Raw genomic sequence first — 18590 nt, 5'->3', positions numbered from 1 at the left:
AAAGAAGGTTTCTATCATCAATATATTCCATCTGCAAGGAGTAAATTTACTTAGTTATTGCTTTAGAGCTCCAGGTTGGTAAGATTTTCCTAATGTGCTTTGATGCTGGAGAAGTCATCCTCCCTACCTGCTAGCTATCCAATCTTTTCTTGCCCAGTCTATATGGCAGCGTTTTAAACTGGCAGAACAGTAAAAGATTCAATGTGTGTGTGAGAAATCTCACAGCTCCAGCGCAGCTTGTATATCTTTAAAAGCCAGTGTTTACAGCACTCCATTGATCTCATTACCACCAATCAGTTCTCTTATGGTGCAGTCTAGAAGTTTCGGCTGAGCACGGGGCTGTTATTTCTCCATGCACTGTGTGAGCATGGAAGAGACTGTCCACACTTTAAAAAGTTTAGTGTTTAGATAGAAAAGGCAGACAAGATGAGAGAGGAAGCAAAGACATAACCAGATTTAATTTATCCAAAGTGTTATTCATGACTGGGGTCTGGGTCTGAACCTAGAACCAATATCTCTTGACTTACTTTGATGCCCTATCTACTTGTACACATTCCTTCTAAATTATCCATGCAGCTTTGTTCCATGGTTTTTCACACTGGTGTACTCTGTATGAATATATGCTTTATTCATTGCTCAGACTGTTTTCTAATGAAGAAAGCTACCTTTCTCATACATTGGGATATATTAGGTTAGACTCTCCATCTCAGCTGGCATCCTTAGGATTTTCCACTTCTTTTTCTTCTCTGTATATAACACTTCTATCTATCAGCATGTCTCTTTGCCAACTAATGTCCAAAGATTATTTTAAAAGCCTGACCTGCCAAGCAGCTGTTCCCTGTGCTGCTGAACAACAATTTAAAATCTCAAGTGACATAGACAACAAGCAGGAATCATCCGCCTAAAACTCTGACCCAGAGGCACTTTCATAGCATTGAACTCATGTTTATGCAAATGCACAACTGTTACTGCAAGTATGAAATAATTATTCCTCTTCTTATCAACATTGTTTCTGTTTCTGCCAACTAGTGGGCAGACACCATAGCCGTTTTAAGTCAATTACCTAGTCCTTGTAGCTGATTTCTGAATGAAATACATTTATATCCCTTATTATAACATGCAAAAAATGAAGTGTCATGATCAGTAGAATGATTACTCAGAATCCTCTGAGTTTGTATATTTCTCTTAGTAATGTGCAAGATTTTTTTTTGAAAACCTTGTTCTAGGTGAACGTCTGGACCTAATTCCAAGATGACACACAGAGGAACAGACAGGTATCATTCTTTTGATAGTAAACTCGGGCTGGTTGGGGTAGCCACTGGCAATATGGAATAAGTTTTGTCGGTGGCTTCAAAATTGCAGAAACGATACAAAAATTAAGTTAATTGAAGTTATCAGGATATCATTGAATGAAATGGCAGAGCTTTGGGTGGGTCAAGATGACAAAATTGTGTTTGCAAAGTAATCCAGCCAGTGATTTTATTTCCTGAGGAGAACCACTAAATGCTCACAGATTTAAATAAATAAATTGTAGGTAGCTGCATGCCTAATTCCCCACACAATTGGCTGAAAATGCACCCCCTAGGAGCTGAATTGGTAAGTACCTGTCAAATTCTGCTTTAGTGTTGTGGTTTTTTTTTTTGTTTTTTTTTTTTTTTTTTTTTTTTTTTTTCATGCAAATAGAATCCTAGGCAATAAATCAGATCCTCAGTGTGCAGTTTTCTTAAGTATATGTCTGGTGTCATTAAACAAACAAAAAAGTAACATACCAAGTTAGAAGAATGAAGTAAAGAACATTACTTTGCTTTAAGAACACTGTAGAATTTGAAACAGCAGTTAACAACCTACTTCCCTTCAATGAGTAAATACTCTTACAGACATTGTTGACCTGACTGGTGTCTTTATTTTTTTATTTTATTTTTTTTCTTTTGCCTCCCTGTGGCTTTAAACTTCTAACTTTTATAATCACTCATTTTACTTTATTTATTTATTTATAGATGTTTTTACACAATGGATGAAGTCTAATGAATAAGATCATGGCTAGCTTTATGACCCATTATGACAATGATCAGATCTCATACTCTTGAACCTGTGTTTTCCCCCCTATAGTCTAATTGTCTTATGTAATTACGACATCTCTGGAGAAGAGATGGCCAACAATAGGTATCATTGAACCAAGGCAGGACTTGGCTTTACTTGAAGCCTGTAGGTGCTAATGCAATACCAAAGCATCAGATCTTAGGGAAGAACCATAACAACATTAACAGTTGAAACTGGAAATCACAATGCAGAAGATTTAATGACTTTTCTCATGTGAAATCATTATGAAGTCAGTGGCAAAAACTTGAGGAGAGAGTTTAAACAAACATAGACAAGTTCTTTGATATCAGCAAAAACTTGACTGTTCAGAGAAGCTTGAGATAATTGTTTTCTTATTTTAGCATACTTCTTTGGGAGAGATCTTGCCAGGTCAGGATGTAAAAACCTTTAATTGCTGGGTATACTAGTCAGGGTTGTGCCCACCTATTAATCTTCTGAAATGCTGTTTATATAACAATGCTTCATGGATTTAGGGATAATAATAAAAGAAATGTCATCCACTATCATAAAAATTAGTGAATTTTTAGATCAAAGTTTTTGTCAAGTATTCTGCATAAAATAGTACTTTTTCAGACTCGGCTATCCTGGATCAGGCATTTGGTATGTATGTGTATTCTCTTATTGTTTAACCAAAAGGTAAAACAAGGGTTTCACATTAGGTTTGCATACAATTTAACCCACAGAGCTATCAAGTCAACAGAATTTTCAGAAACAAATGCTAACACTTGTCCATGATCAAGTTGTATGAAGTTCGAGGGATGTTGGTTGCACCTACTATTTTTATTTTATTATTTTATTTATTTATTTATTTATTTATTTTAAATTTTAATGTTGTATTTATTTTGTATTTATTTATTTATTTATTTATATTTTTTTTGTCTGTGTTATGTAACATTTAGATTTGACAGTCACAAAGAGGGTGTAATTTCCTTTTCTGCCCTGTTCTCATCAACACCGTATTTGAATGTCTTCCTGAAATACGTTAACCAGCAGGTCTAATGTTTTCATGGATTTGTCTGTTCTTTTAACTTCTGCCTGTAGGTAGAAGATCATCCAGGTACACATTTGGAGGTCATCTAGTCCAGCTTCCTTGAAGTGGAAATAGTGCCAACACTGAAGCATTGTTTTGTCCACACCTAGTTTTGAAAATGTCCAAGAATGGAGATTTCACAGTTTGTCTGGACAACCTGTTGCAGTGTGGCAGTGGTTTTCTAAGAGAAGTTTGTTGTTTTGTTTTGTTTTGTTTTTCTGAATGTCCAGCCTGAAGATTGCAAGCTGCACTTTGGCTGTTGCCCCTTGTTACACTGTCTGATGCAACTTAGCACCATTTGTCTCCCTCAGGCTTGTAACCACCCTTTAAGCAGTAACAGATTTCTGTGAGTTGCCTCTCAGCTTTCCCTTTGCTAGGCTAATCAAACCCAGTATCACTAACCTCTCCATGTTGATCATATTGTCTGTGTCCCACTGCTGTGGTTGCTGTCTGCTCAATTCTCCCCAGTTTCTTCAGTTCTACTGTGAGCTACAAGGACCAAAAGTATGCACAGCGGTCCAGCTGGGACCTCACCACTACTGTGTCTACAGATACAGAGAGAAAGAGAATATATCTGTGTCCATGTATTGTTATAGTACAAAAGACAAGATCAAAAAAGCACCTTCCCTTTAGAAAGAAGGTGGTGAATTTTAGACTTGCTTTGTAGCTCTACTGTAAACAAATTCTAAAGCATAAGGTTGTCCCTGATAGCATTTGTCATGTTCTTAAGGAGGCTTACCTGAATTCTATTGTTGTAGAGTAGCCAAGATGGCCATGATTTGTCTCCCCAGTACATTTGTCAAACTTGTAAAAAGATTCAAAGACAGCTGAAGGTCATGACTGTAAATTCAAGATAGATCTTTACTTGCTTCAAATACACCCCAGTTTATTAAGTGCCTGCCCAGTGATTTACCATGTAAATTAAAGCTATTAAAGGGTTTGCTTTTACATTCTGAGAATTACCAGGAAAACAAGAAAAAAAAAAAGTATTAACTTTTCAGGAACTCTTATTACATACGGCTTGCTAAAATGCATGAATTAATGGCAATCACAGCAGAAGTCAGAATGACACAAAAGCATCTGAATTCAGGAGCTAGTATTGACAAAGGTAATCACCTGTAATTATCACTATGTACAAAAAGTGTGTTAACATTTATATTTTCTTGTCTCCTCCTATGGTTCAAAGTTGTTATAGTGAAGGTCTATAGTGATGGATGAGATGCAAGTATTTGGCCTTACTGGGAGCATTGCCCTTCCCTCTGGGCTTCTCATTCTCTCTTTAATATACAATTCATTTATTACCTGGACTTGAATTCTACTCACTGGAGAATCACCAAGGTTAGGTTTATTCTGCCATTTGTAATTCAGTAGGTTTAATATTATTACGCCGAATGAGCTGACCAGGGAGATTAGAAAAAACTTTCCCCTCCTCTCGCTGCTCCCATTACATGTGGTGCCATTAAATACAGAACCTTTCAGAATAGATCATTGCTTGTTTGATGCAGTGGATGGAAATTCTCATTTCAGTCGGGTATTGAACTTTCAAAGGAAAGGATGATCGGGAGGAATGGGAGAAACCTTGATATATCAAAGCAAGCCCTTAACTAATAAACACAGTTCCAACCCAGGGCTTATCCCACATATAAAACGTGAACTATAAGCATTTCAATGTAAGTGGTGTTCATAAGGCTATTTTATATGCAACACAATACTGGTTACTTTTATACCCATTTAAGGTATATTTTCATAATGAATCACAAATAAATAGTTTTTCTTCTCATGAATTCAAAAGAGATTTCTAGTTTTTGTCCTGTACTTTGGCACAGAAAATTGACACCTCTTTGGAACTGCCAGTGTTATAATCGGTAGAAAGAACCTAGACACCATGAATCTTCCTCAGGACACTTAATTGGTTTTGTCTGTCCTCTCTGTATTTCCAGCCCAGCTACTTGAGAACAAATTAAAAAATCTACTTTCTCTCTATATATGGAAATTTGCTTCAGAGAAATCAAGAAGAAACTTGCTGCTGTCTTCAGAGTACTTTTGAGTTGTGTCCAGTCCCACAGGGTTATTTTCTTGGACAACCTTTGGAGCATACAGATAGAGATTCTCCTAGGCACCACAACAGCAGAAAGCTGTTGTGTAAAACAAACAAAAAAGCTTGTTTCTTAATTTTCTTTATTACCCATAGCTTCCTTAAGACTATAGAGAAGGAAAAAATGCCCCAAATTTGATCAACCTGTGTTCCAGGTCCTTTTAAAAAATTTCTTTTACAAGTAAGAAAAAATTGCTGTATGCCCCTTACATACACACAAGGTAAATGTCAATGGGAAGGCAATAGCTGAATGTCATGGCAAAACTATTATGCTAAGTCACAATTAAACAGATCCTTAGTTAACGGTAACTGAGTTTCAAGGATAGGTACAGCTTTGGAGGAAAAGTAATAGTTTATAAAGACTGTATATGCCCCATTTGAAGATACTGGATTGACCTGGAGAACTTCTAAGCAAAGAAGAAAATATTTTGTGGATGTCAAGGTCAGCATTAATGGAAGCATGTAAGTGCAGAGCATCAATAACTTCATATATTATTAATGTGGAAAAATAATAAAGGAACACCAAGGATAGGCTTTGAAAGTGAGCATGGGGAGATTTTTCCTATATGAAATGGGAAAAGGAGTCATACACAAGAGGTACTATGACAGAGATGGTTGGTCCAAGCAGTAGATATTGTTCTAGCAACATTCTCACTGGCCTGAAAGGCAGAGAAAAAGAGGCTTATCAAAGCCTGTACAGAAAAGGTTCTGTTTTCAAGTTGCTATTGCTCCATTATCCTGTTGGCTCTGGGTCAGTTTTTGCTATCCATGAGAAGAAATGGCTATTGGATGCATTCCAGGTTGGTGCTTCTGTAGTTGCAGCAGAGCAGTGAAAATAGAATGAAAGAAAGAAAAATTGATTACAACCTGAAGGCTGGATATACAAAGCTGACAGAAAATAGGATGTTCACACTTCCTAACTTTTAGATTAAGAAGTCTAAGTCCCAGCTAGGAAAAAAAGGTTCTTGGAGAGTCAGTGGACCTCTACAGCTTTCTTCAAATGGTGATTCACAGAACCTGAGTCAGGTTCCTATTTGTTTTGCCGTGTTGAGAAATCTTTGACTAGCTAAGAAGTCTACTGGTCTTACAGGTTGGTGATGTGAACTTGTCTTTGTTCAAGCCTCTGTTTCGGACATCATCCATAGGTAAATGGTTTCCATTCAAATCAGATGTTATTTACTCTATTTTCTTTCCTCTCTGTGTAGAAGAAAAGAGAATTTGTAGAATGCACTTTGTCTTACTAAATTAGTAGAATAGCTGCAAAAGCAGTTTTATTGGGAGATTCAGACATATTGATTTGCAAAAAAAACCCACGCAGATTAATGTATGAACAGCATACACTAAAAAGAATGAAAACAGGCACAGAAAATATTTCCCTCCTGGCTATTTTTGGACAATTATCTCTTTTACTCCAAACAATTCTATGAGCTTTATCCTTCTCACAGTGACATTAAGTGTTATACTGGCATAAGCTATTTTATCTTATTAGTCTGGCTCTACACCAGAGTAAATGAGAGCAGAATTTGGACCTATATTATTTCGAATGTTATTCATTAAAATTTAATGAATAACAACACCCCTGTCTCCCCTCCCCCAAATGTTAATTACATGAAAGATCATGAGACTACCATCCGTCTCTGTTTTTCTCCTTCTAGTATTTAATTAGTTATACAGAGAGAAATTCTCTAGTAGGATAGCCTGAGAAAGGCGATAACCTGGTGGCTAGGATATGTCTTCCTGGTGTGAAAAACCTACATTTGAATTCCTATCATGCACAAAGTAAAACAACTCTAACAGACTTGAGCAGATGCTACTTCACCTTTAAAATATTCAGAATTATCCTGACTGACAAAAGGTCAATTTAAAAACAGCTGTTAGGGTGAAAGGGAATTATTGACGGACCCAAATTTGAGTATTCTGATTTTTTTTTGAAAGACCTATAATCTGTAGTAAAAATAATTACGGTTTGTTTTTGACATGATGTTAGGAAAAAGTGTTGCTTGTTGTAATGCACAGTAGTTCCTAAATTCGAATAGATTTGAGTTATCTATCCTTTGCTTATAGAAATCTGCTAAGAGCTACAGAGCAAAGGTGATTTTCTTATGACGTCATATTATGGGACTCGGTTTTGGAGAGGAAAAGATACAGGGAAACGTAGTTGAGCATTTCACTACATATGAGCTAAAAAAGAAAAAAAAAGTAGATATGCAGAAAAAGTGGATATACAGTAGTGAAAGGCTAGCTGACTGCTTTGGAGTCACAAGACCCAGAAAAGCCCTTTTTATTAAGAAAAATAATCCCATTTTATTGTATTTCAGAATCCCATCATCCCTCACAGTTTCCTACCTTGTCCTCTTTATAAGCATTCCCAATGTTATTAAAACAATCAAAATAATGAACCGCTTTATTGAAGTTAGTGCAAAAACTCCACAGGACTGGTGACCAGTGTGTGGGTACTGAGTCCCAAGGTGCAGCAGATAGATTCAGTTCTGTTGCAGAGGGTGGATGACACTGGCCTCTAAAGCAGAATTAATTGTGACTCTGCAGCAATACAGAAGACTGAAATATCAGAAAAGGACAAGATTGGTGTCCCATAATGTGCAACTTAGCTCAGGATTCAAAAGACTAACCTAAGGGGAGAGTCTGTACCTCCAAATACCATTAGCTGCGCCAGTGGTAGCCAGGCCATTGGCAATGGTGTATCACATAGATGTTTCTGGAAGCACTCAGAGATGATGCATCCTTCATGCTTTGTTGTGCCCCAGATAAGTCCTTGCCAGGTGACCTGATTGCAGGTGGTCCATCATACCTGAAGAGAGACAGATGGGAACTGGCTGCCAAAGGGATTAAGCTGCCTTCACAGCCCCACTCCCTACTTGGCTTTGAAGAACTGCCAGTGACTTAAGGCCCCTTCAGAAGTGCTTTAAATGCTCCCACTGTTCACTAATACTACAGATAGTATCTTCTGCCTACCTCTGCTGGCTGAGAACAGGAGCTAGCACTTTGGCCATGAATCACTGCAATCCAATAGACTTGCTGAATAATTCCCAGGAGCTCCTTTCCTCAGTGTCTACACAGTCTTCTGAAGCTACACCTAACATAATTCTGTGGGTCACAGGGAGAGCTTGTCTCTTAAAAGGAGTATTTATGAGCTGGACACATTGATAAACACGAAGCTGGCTCATGCTTAGACATTTAAACTCAACAAAGCTGAATGACACCTGCCTGTAGACACGTCCCTTCTGATGCCAACTTAAAGAAGTCAGTTTTTGTTATTTCTTGCTATACCTTTTTCTTTTGTTCCTTTATCTATCTAAATATATCACACCATCATTAATGCCAGTATTCTACTCCACTATCCATCCCAAGACTAACCAGAAAGCTGGTGGAGAGAACAGGAGAAGAGAAAAAGAAGAAGAGAAGAGGGGGAAGGAGGAGAGGAGAGGAGAGGAGAGGAGAGGAGAGGAGAGGAGAGGAGAGGAGAGGAGAGGAGAGGAGAGGAGAGGAGAGGAGAGGAGAGGAGAGGAGAGGAGAGGAGAGGAGAGGAGAGGAGAGGAGAGGAGAGGAGAGGAGAGGAGAGGAGAGGAGAGGAGAGGAGAGGAGAGGAGAGGAGAGGAGAGGAGAGGAGAGGAGAGGAGAGGAGAGGAGAGGAGAGGAGAGGAGAGGAGAGGAGAGGAGAGGAGAGGAGAGGAGAGGAGAGGAGAGGAGAGGAGAGGAGAGGAGAAGCTTCTGCTCTATTTTTATGGTTCTGCATTTATTTTAAAAAATGTGTTTTCTCTCATTAATATTATTTGAAACTCAGAAACCAGAACACTCAACATTAATGCAGCAGAAATGAAATGAAATCAAAACAAAACAAAACAAAAAAGTGAATAACATTAGCTAGTTCATGGAATAAGAAATATGACATTATTATGAAGGTGTAAAAGAATAAAAAAAGAATAATGGATGCTAAATCACAGTTTTTCAGAACAAAAAAATGCTCAGTGTTCTAGCATCAGGCAACAAGATAGTGCTCTGTTAGATGATTTTCAAAAGTTTATATTCAGATTATGCAGAATATATGCAACACTCGCAACACTCACATCATAATTTTGAATATGAGATTAATATAAGCATTCCTTCTCCAATGGTAAGCTTCCATTTGAAAAACTGATTGCTAAAGAAAAAATGTGCAAATAGCAAATGATTATTAAAATGTGACCAATAGTTTTACATTTCTCTCACCAAAAATAGTAAAAGGTCACTTTAGTCTACTTTGTTGGGTTATTGGTGGAATAGTTTCCTTTTGCATTGTATCCACATCAGCACAGATCAAAGCTGTCTTTCAAATAAATTCTAAGTCCAGGAAACAGAAAAAATAATTTTAGCACTGCCATTAAATGATTTTGTTAATTAATATTAAAACAATCCTGCAACAGAAATGCAGGACTGGGGCCTCTGATGTTGGTATGCAGTAGACACAGATTACACAACTTTGTCAATTGAGTTTGATAATAACATTAATTGCTAAAGGTAATCTCTGCTTACAAATAGACAAATGTTTCTCACTCAGATTCATAGTAGCGCATGTATAGGACCAAGAATGATTTTTTATGGATTCCAGTATAATCAGAAAAAAAATCCAGAGTAGATTTAGTCTCTTCAGTGGACTAACAATTGTGTTGAAGTGAAATTTGTTTATGCTTTGCTGATAAGAACAGTTTTGGCAATTTTTGCATAATTTTCTGACTAAAACATTTTGATGAAGCACTCAATGTATCTGGTTATTTTCTACCAAATATACATTCATCACAATGCCTTACTCTGAGGTTTGTGCTTTTCTGTTTTGCTCTGCTCTGCTGCTCATTGTATTGCTGGAGTTCAGCAAATGTCTACATGAGCAGATCAAAGTGTAATCTTGGCTTTCGTTGCTTCTCTGTGGTTTCTGGTGCTTATGTTAATCCTACTTAAACTAAGTGGTCAGAGATTTGGGAGATTTGAAATACAAAATAGATTCTAACCTTGAGATGGATTAGGGTTGTCAGATGACACAGAACTGTCATGTAGGACTAACATTATGAAAACAAGAGCTGAAAATACTGTTTTAGTGTAGTTGACAACCGGGATTTATCTGAAAAGAGATGTGGATGCCTTTGATTAAAGCAGCTCCTTAGTGAATATGTAGCCTGAATGCCTTGCAAGGTTATTGATTATGTATCTTATGTTAAAGATACAGCTTTTTATCCAGGAGAATTTTTATTTATTTATTTATTTTTCCATCTAGTAAACACAATAGCTTTCTGAACATGGATACATTGTTTCACAAAAACACTTTATTTTTTATGATAAGGAAAGGATTAACTTGCATTATAATTGCATATCTATGATTTTTTCTTCAGGAAGTCTGCTTCTCTTGCAAGTTATTTTCAAACAATAATGAAGTCTCATAGCTAAAACTCATTTAAAAGAATCCAATGGGGCAATCTGCTAAGCCTCCCAAAGGGGAGATCACACTAAATTTGCTCTTTTGGCTCTGTTAGAGAACAGGGACACCTTGACAATATAGGCTATGGGTCTAATTTATATCTGAATTAATGATCAGAGGGTGGTCTGTAGCCAGATGTTATTGTGTGGCTGGTCAGCAGAGACCACAACTGAGAAAAAGGGTTTGCGAATCTTTCAAAAATATTTCCAGACCTTTTTAAAAAAATAAATAATTAAAAAAAAATCTCACAATGTTTTTCAGTTTTTAACAGTCAGTTTTTAACACTTTTTTTTTTTTTTTGAATAACATCACATTTTGACGTGAAATTTTGACATGAAAAAATTGCCAATAGTTACAATGTCCTTTAGAGTAGAACCAAGTGGCTTGGCCATATCCACAAGTAGTAGAAATCAGTAACCACCACTGGCTTAATCCTCTAATGCAAGCTTGGGCAATTGTCATTTTCCTTGCAGTTCTCCTCAGAAATAAGAAGTATGTGACAGCTAACACAGTGATCCCCATGTCCCTCTCTTTCCCAGTTTGTACCACAGTAGCACCTATGAGCCTACTAAACTATATAAACACTGATCAAGAGAGTGATTACCCTCCCAAAGACTGTACAATTGGCATGAATTTGGATTATATGGTCCCCCCTATGACCACACTTAACCTGCCTTCAGTTTGGAATTCATGGGCTCAAAGGGGTAAATTTGGGGTGTAGAGGTGGGGCAGGGAGACTTTGCATTAATTGTCTTAGCACAGATCTGGCTGAAGAGCAGACATTTAAAAAAAAATCCTTTACTCTTAAAAATGGTGTAAGGAAGTGCAAAGGTACACTGGAGCACCCATCTATCCCTGCTTTTTTTTCTTCCTTTTTTTGTTGTTGTTGTTGTTGTTGTTGTTTATTTTAGTAGACACTGTGAAGTAAGTTCTTGGAAAGAAGAACTACAGTAGAGGCCAATTCCCTGTGACTTTAGTTGTGCTTGCATTTTTCTATGCTAGATACACACTTTTGTCCAAATTATTTTTTTTCTCAGAAGCTGAATTCAAGCATAGCTGTTTTTTGATATAAAACAAATGAAACCAATCTACAACTGGCCTTTTGTACTAGGAGCATTATTATGTTTGAGAGTAAAATCCAGTCCACACTTTTTTAATATGGCTTTCTCTTCAGGAACCAGATCTAATAAAATGTGACAAACCAATATCTGCAGAGGGTCTTCCCATGCTCCTTACTCTCTGCAGCTTTCAAGAACAGCAGCAATATGTTCTTCAGGCTTGCTGCTGCTGTATAGCTAGGTTCAGGAAGCAGAAGGAGAAAAAAAAACTTCAAGGTGAAGAAAGGATCTACTTACAGAAACCAAAAATGCAAGCTTCCTAGAACAGACAATATTAATGATGGAGTTGTCTCCAGTCTTACAAAGGACAGAGTTAGCAAAGGAAACACCTGGAGACAAGACAGAGGCCCTGAACACCCCACACTTCTGTATCTGCTGCAGCAAATTACCTTTTCCAAATGTGAACAACCCCCGCTTCCAGCTCATGCTTTGGGACAGCAGTTGGTATCTGCTCACCTTCCACCCCATAAAAGCGAAGTACAATGTGGGAACACAAGGACTAAAGTTGCCTTCTGGGGATGTTGTGCACACCACTAGATTGGCCTAGGTTTGGTGGGTGAACAAAGAGTTGGAAATGACTAGACAAAGTAGAATAATATACGGGGAAGTAGAATAATATGTATAATATAATAAATATAATATAATATAATATAATATAATATAATATAATAAACATATAATATATGCTATATATAATAATATAATATATATACAAGGGAAATTATTTTTAAATGTATTTCCAGATATTTTATTACTCTCAAAGTATTCTTTGAGAAATAATTTTTGTTTCTAATTTTTAACTTTTGTTACTTACCAGCATTCTTTATTGAAGCCCTCTTTTGGATGAATAAACAGTAAGTTGGAAACATTTCTCTTGTTTGTGAAATGCAAGTGAAATGCATCCTTAGTTCCTGGCACAGATCTGAAAGAAGAACTGTATCGGGTAAGTAACAATACTAAAAGACAACTGTCTTTATTGATCCTACTGCTCTTCTTAAACAGACTACAGGAACAAAAAGGATTTAAATCATGTTTGCTAACATATTAATAACCTTTAAGCATCTGTTATCACCTCATGTAGACAAAGAAAATCATCTTGGAAAAGATGTAAAGTGGTCACAATCAATTAGGCAACAGATTTACACTCATGGAGGTTCAGAACCAAACACTTCCTAATTTAACATAACTCTCATAATTTCAAAGAAAGTGAAACACCAGAGTAAGAAATATCAATATGGCAAAAAAAAAAAATCTAAATTATTTTATAATGACAAAAATTACTTTATGTTAACTGAGCTGACGGCTGGAGCAATCATAGTTGCAGGACCAAACATCATATTCCTGTGAAAATTTGGGCAAGCTGTCAATACTTTCATTCTTTATTTCTTCATTTTTCAAGTTTAAATAATAACAGTTTTCAAATATGAATGAACTAGTCAAATACTAGTTACACTTCAAACACTTGGAAACTAAACCAACAATTAAGGATGTTTTCCAAAGATCAACTAAGTCAGTGGAGATTGCTACTTGCTGCCTGCAAGAAAAAAATAATTCCATCTTGTGAGTCAGACTTCATTAAGAATGAATACAATTTCCACTATACTTGTGAATAACATATCCTTTCCCTGAATTAGGATATATCAGCAAGCATTTCATGGAAAGAGATTGTGCCTTTTTAGAAAATTTATTTACATGTCCTTCAGCTAGCTCTGCTTATAAGGACTAATTACTTAACTTGCTTTGAGGATGAATAGCTTGGTAAAAGGTATTGTTAATTGTCACAGCTAAATATTTTTGCCTGTTATTCATGTGATAGAACATACTGAATTCTAGTTCTTAAAAAAAAAAAAAAAAAGAAAAAAAAGCTATTTACACAGTGTTAGGTACATCCGCTCTGTAACTGAGGTTACATTCTAAAATATATTTAATGTAGGGCATACCTCATTTTAATTTGAGGGCAGTAATTTTAACAGTGTAGGATTAAGTCTTAGATGGAAATGGCCTTCCAGTGAGAAATTTCAAATTATGTTAGTTTTCAGGCTTTTTGAATTATCTGTGTAGGTTTTGTTTGACGTCTTTTAATACGTTTTTTAAAAAAGAGTCTGAAATGGGTACATGGCTGAAATCTCTGTATCTGTCAGCTTCTTTTGTCAACTGTTATCTTTCAGATCGTTCTTTCTTTTTTTCATCCAATCTTAGCAGAACAAAGTAAAAGAAGAGTAAAATAACTCCCCACAAATCAACTTATGCAGCAATTGCCCTTCAGTTTTGCATTTAGAAATGCTATTAGTGTATTTCTTTACGTTTGTTTATTACTTATATTTCATCACACCTTCTTTGCTTCCTCATTTTCATGGAGGTAAACATGCATGTGTTTTGGATGTTAAATATTCTACCATTATATGGGCCAAACAGTGGTATGCTATGAGTCACCACTAGTTTATAGTATATATATGATTACCTTCTCTTTAGAAATGTTATTCGAAATGGAACATAGATCTCTCATGCAGTGGATATCTACCCATCACTGAAATCATGTAGAGACTAATATGAAAGAAAACTATCAGCAACTACGCCTTAGTACCAGCACATCAACAAGAAGACATGTTTTTGTTGCTACTTGTTAGTCTTTGTATCTTATAGGCTGCCAAGGAATATTCTAAAGCTGCAATTTTGACTCCCACTTGTAATATTAATCTTTCATTATCCTCTTTGAGAAACTTCCTGTCAACACAGTTGACTACCATGGCAGACACAGAGAAATATTTAGTCTTGGAAGAGTTTTATGATGAAATGCATGCAGGTTTAAAATCCTAGAGGGAAGCCTTTTGCATTGCAGTTTGTGGATTATTGACCTGTGGAAATAATAAAAGACCTCTGGACAAAGCAGTTAAATTAAAAATCATTCGAGTAAATGTTTAATTTTTATTCCAGATCATTGAAACTGTTTGTTATAAATATATATATATCCCATTTTATGAGAAACATCAAAATAAGTGTTTCTTTCATTTGGAAAAGGGGAACAATTCTGAAATGTTGAAATAACCTGTAAATAAAAATGATTGTTTTTGAAAAGAAAAAAAAGAGGAAAAAAAATTTGTTGAAAATCTTGTTTCAGTTCAAGTTTGTAAAGCAAATTTTATGATCAAATCATAACCTGAAAGCTTAAATAAAAATGTTTTAACCATAGTAGTTTAGGAACATACATAATTATACATATATATATACACATATATGCCATACTATTGCCTTGTTTTTGGACGTTTTCCAACAGAAAGTAATTATTTCAAATTTCCTTTGTTTGTTTGTTTGTTTTTTTTTTTCAGCTCAGGATTTCAATGGATACAAATTCAGTATTAATAGCTCACAAATGATAAATGGATAATGTTCCAAGACATAAATAACAAAGGAGCAATTAAAAAAGCCATGATAGATTCTCTTTTTCACAAATCAAATAACTTTTGCTTTATGGACTATGCATTACCAATTAAAAAGGTTATTGTACATTGGAAAAAAATGACACAAACTTATATATCAGAAAAAAAAGTAGCGAAATAACACAACTGTCCATGCAAAGACTATTTGAATGCATATTAAAAACACACAGAGGATTCCTTTGCCTAGAAGGGCCCAGCAATATTTACAGAGAAGGGTTAATAAAGTTAATTTGATCATGTGAACCTTACTGCCATTAGAATTAAGTCAATAAACTAATTGGAAGGTTATTAGTGAAAATGTTTGCTCTGAGCTGTGAAGTGTCTAGATCCTCTTTATACATCAGATTCACACCCTGAAGGAAACAGTGAAGAGCATCGCTGAAGGAAGCAAACCAGCCTGCCAGTTCTAAGCGGTTACAGGCTTACAGAAAGTTCAGGTCCGCCTGGCAGAGTCACAACCAAATTACAGAAGATCTCAGAGTTGAAATTAAAAGAAGGGTTTAAACAAATAAGCAATGAGTACTTTTTCACACTGTTGAATTTTTTTGATACTCTAATAGTCAATATTCCATAGGATTTGATTATGGGGAGTGGGATAATTAGTTATGCAGTTTCCCAAAACTTTTATATACCAAGAAAGTTTAATAGCGGACAGATTTTTTTTGAAAGCATTTCTGTTATTGCTTGGGCCATACACAAATCCTGACAGAGTCACCTCTATGATTGGGCAGGCAAATAGAACATGCTTTGGGCTCTGAACCTGAAAAAATGTACTGTCATCTCTCAACTGAGATTTTTAATTTGTCTCCAGTGGCTGAGGCAGAAAGGTACCACCAGAAATGGAAAGTACCTGAAAAGTGCTGGAAAGTTCAGAGAGTGTGTGGTGTGGGAGTTACACAGCAAGTTCAGATGAGTGTAGGTCAGTGATTTAAAGGCTAGAAGTTTCTTTTCTACCTGAGGCAGTGTAGTTATGGCCAAGAAACCATGGTTCCATACCCTCTCAAACTGCCTTCTCTTTAAAGGTTTTTATTACCTCATTTTGAGGTCTGCTTAACACTTCACTGGGAGTTCTAATATAAACCAGTAGCATGGCAGCAGCATCAGTGACAAAAGCACCATCTGCCATGCCAAGCCACCTGCATGGCCTGAAGAAAGTCTGTTTTTTTGTACCTGTTACCTCTCATCCTAATTTGTGACACCCCCTCCCAAGGCAGAGATGGATTACAGATTCTGGGTTTCTCTGATACTTTACACAGCTCTGACTGCTAAAGAAGTATGCAACATTCCTTTTAATCCTTTAGGGTTTTTGATGTGTTTTGATGCTCTGTTTTCAGAAGTGCAGCAACCTGCCACTTCTGTGGTGGATTGTGCAGCTACAATGCCTTCATAGCAGTAGATGAATGATCTTCTTGAAAGCCACTTTCTCATCTTTTGATGAACACTCTCATGAGAACAGATAAATATAGTATCATTTTATTTTCTTGACACAATCTTTGTTACATGAATGAGGAAGTAACTCTTAATGTCTCATGACTCTTGTGAATTATAGAAATCTGTTATTAAGTTTTTGACCTTTTCAGTAGGCTGTGTTTTTTCCACTCTGTTTTATCAGCTTCACTTAATCTGTGGGGAAGGGACAGGTCTAGCCAAGTGCAAACAGTTGATAGTTTTATTTTATTTTATTTTATTTTATTTTATTTTATTTTATTTTATTTTATTTTATTTTATTTTATTTATTTATTTTGTGTGTGTGTGTGCTTACAGGATGATGTTTCACAAATGATATTCAGCATTAACATCCTGAACATGCTGATATCTTAGCAGATTGGAAAACAGAAAATCGGGCAAACAGAAACATATTCTCACAGCAATAATACAAAGAATCATGGAATCACAAAATAGTTTGGTTTGGAAGGGACCTTTAGAGCTCATCTAGTGCAACCTCCCTGTCATGGAGACAGAGACATCGCTCAGTAGATGAGGCTGCCCAAAGCCCCATCCAAAAAGCAGATACCTAAAGTAGTTTTGCTATGAGGTTGAGACAGGTAATCTTGCATTTCCTTCTGGATGGAAACACAAATATATACAAATATCTTGTAGAATACAAATGATGGCTGCATTATACTTCAGTATCTTTAAACAGTAACAGCACAACTAATGAATAACACAAATTTAAGGCTTCAAAATTTAATCCCCTTACACCAAATAAACTAATATTTCTTGTTTAAAGGAACAACTTCAAAAATGAAGATTAGCACTTTTCTGGAAGGATCATCCCCTTAATAACAAAATTATTTATTGTAAATGTATACAATAACTATATAACTATATATATAACTATATAACTATATAACTATAACTATATAACTATATAACTATACAATAACTTCTATGTATGTGTACATATATATATATATATATATGTATGCATATATCTATCTAAACATAACAGAAAGACTTGGTACAGTGGTACAGAGGAACCTAAACCAGACATGCCTGAATATAAACAAGATAGATGTAGAAAAACAAAACAAAATGAAACACTTTGTAGCATGCTATTCATGCATGTTTGTGCCACATTTGTATATTATTTTGATATAGCTGTATTTCCAAATTAACAGGGCAGTCCAAGAAACAAAAACTGCTTGTACCTTATGCTGCTTTCTTCTCTCATTTGACTCCAGAATTAATGTTAAATTCTGTAAGAGACAAAATCATGGTACAAATGTGATAAAAACAGTGTATAAAGAGATATCTCTTCAAATCCAACTAAGGGATTTGCTTTGATGGTACTTATTGTTTTAACTAATGTATCAACTAATACGGTCTTTGTAACTGTAATTTCTGTGCATTTTTGCTCTGTTAAAATACTCCTACCAAGGATTTTTTTTTTTCATCACAGTATCACAGGCACACAGTAAAGAACATCTATGCAAATCCCACTATAGATGTGGATGTGATGGAAATTAAAAAATAAAAAATAAAAATATCAAAGCCCTATGGAGTTTAAAGATGGCCAGATTTACAGATGATTTTAGGCAGCAAACCATAACCTACAAACAAAGAATTATAATAGCCATTCAGGAAAAGAGTCACAAAATGGAACTTTTAAACAATCCATGGATTTTCAGCATTTGCAAGATGTATTTATTGAATAATTGGGATTAATGAACATTTCTGTAGATGAAGTCTGTTAATATTTTGCAAGCATAAAGGCTTAATGTGATACAGTTTGTTCAGCTCTAAGCCTGTATCACAATTTGAGGTAAAATATACTCTGTTGTTATCTTCTGGTGTGAGTCTCAAAGTCTGTAGAATAATATACATAACAATCAAAGCTCTG

General features: G+C 35.6%; 1 long non-coding RNA gene across 4 annotated transcripts in view; it reads left to right on the top strand.

Annotated features, from left to right (window-relative positions):
* LOC137858947 (uncharacterized) overlaps positions 1-8662 on the top strand; it is a 33681-nt gene extending 25019 nt beyond the window's left edge. For all 4 annotated transcript variants that reach the window (XR_011098088.1, XR_011098090.1, XR_011098089.1 and 1 more), the window contains 3 exons: positions 1227-1274; positions 1535-1596; positions 3142-8662. This is a non-coding gene — a long non-coding RNA (uncharacterized lncRNA). The remainder of the gene's footprint in view (positions 1-1226; positions 1275-1534; positions 1597-3141) is intronic.
* Positions 8663-18590: the final 9928 nt, after the last annotated feature.

Source organism: Anas acuta, chromosome 6 (assembly GCF_963932015.1).
Source record: "Anas acuta chromosome 6, bAnaAcu1.1, whole genome shotgun sequence".
In the NCBI taxonomy this organism is placed as follows: domain Eukaryota; kingdom Metazoa; phylum Chordata; class Aves; order Anseriformes; family Anatidae; genus Anas; species Anas acuta.
The sequence above is the reverse complement of the archived record's forward strand: the minus strand, read 5'-3'. Positions and strand labels throughout refer to the sequence as shown.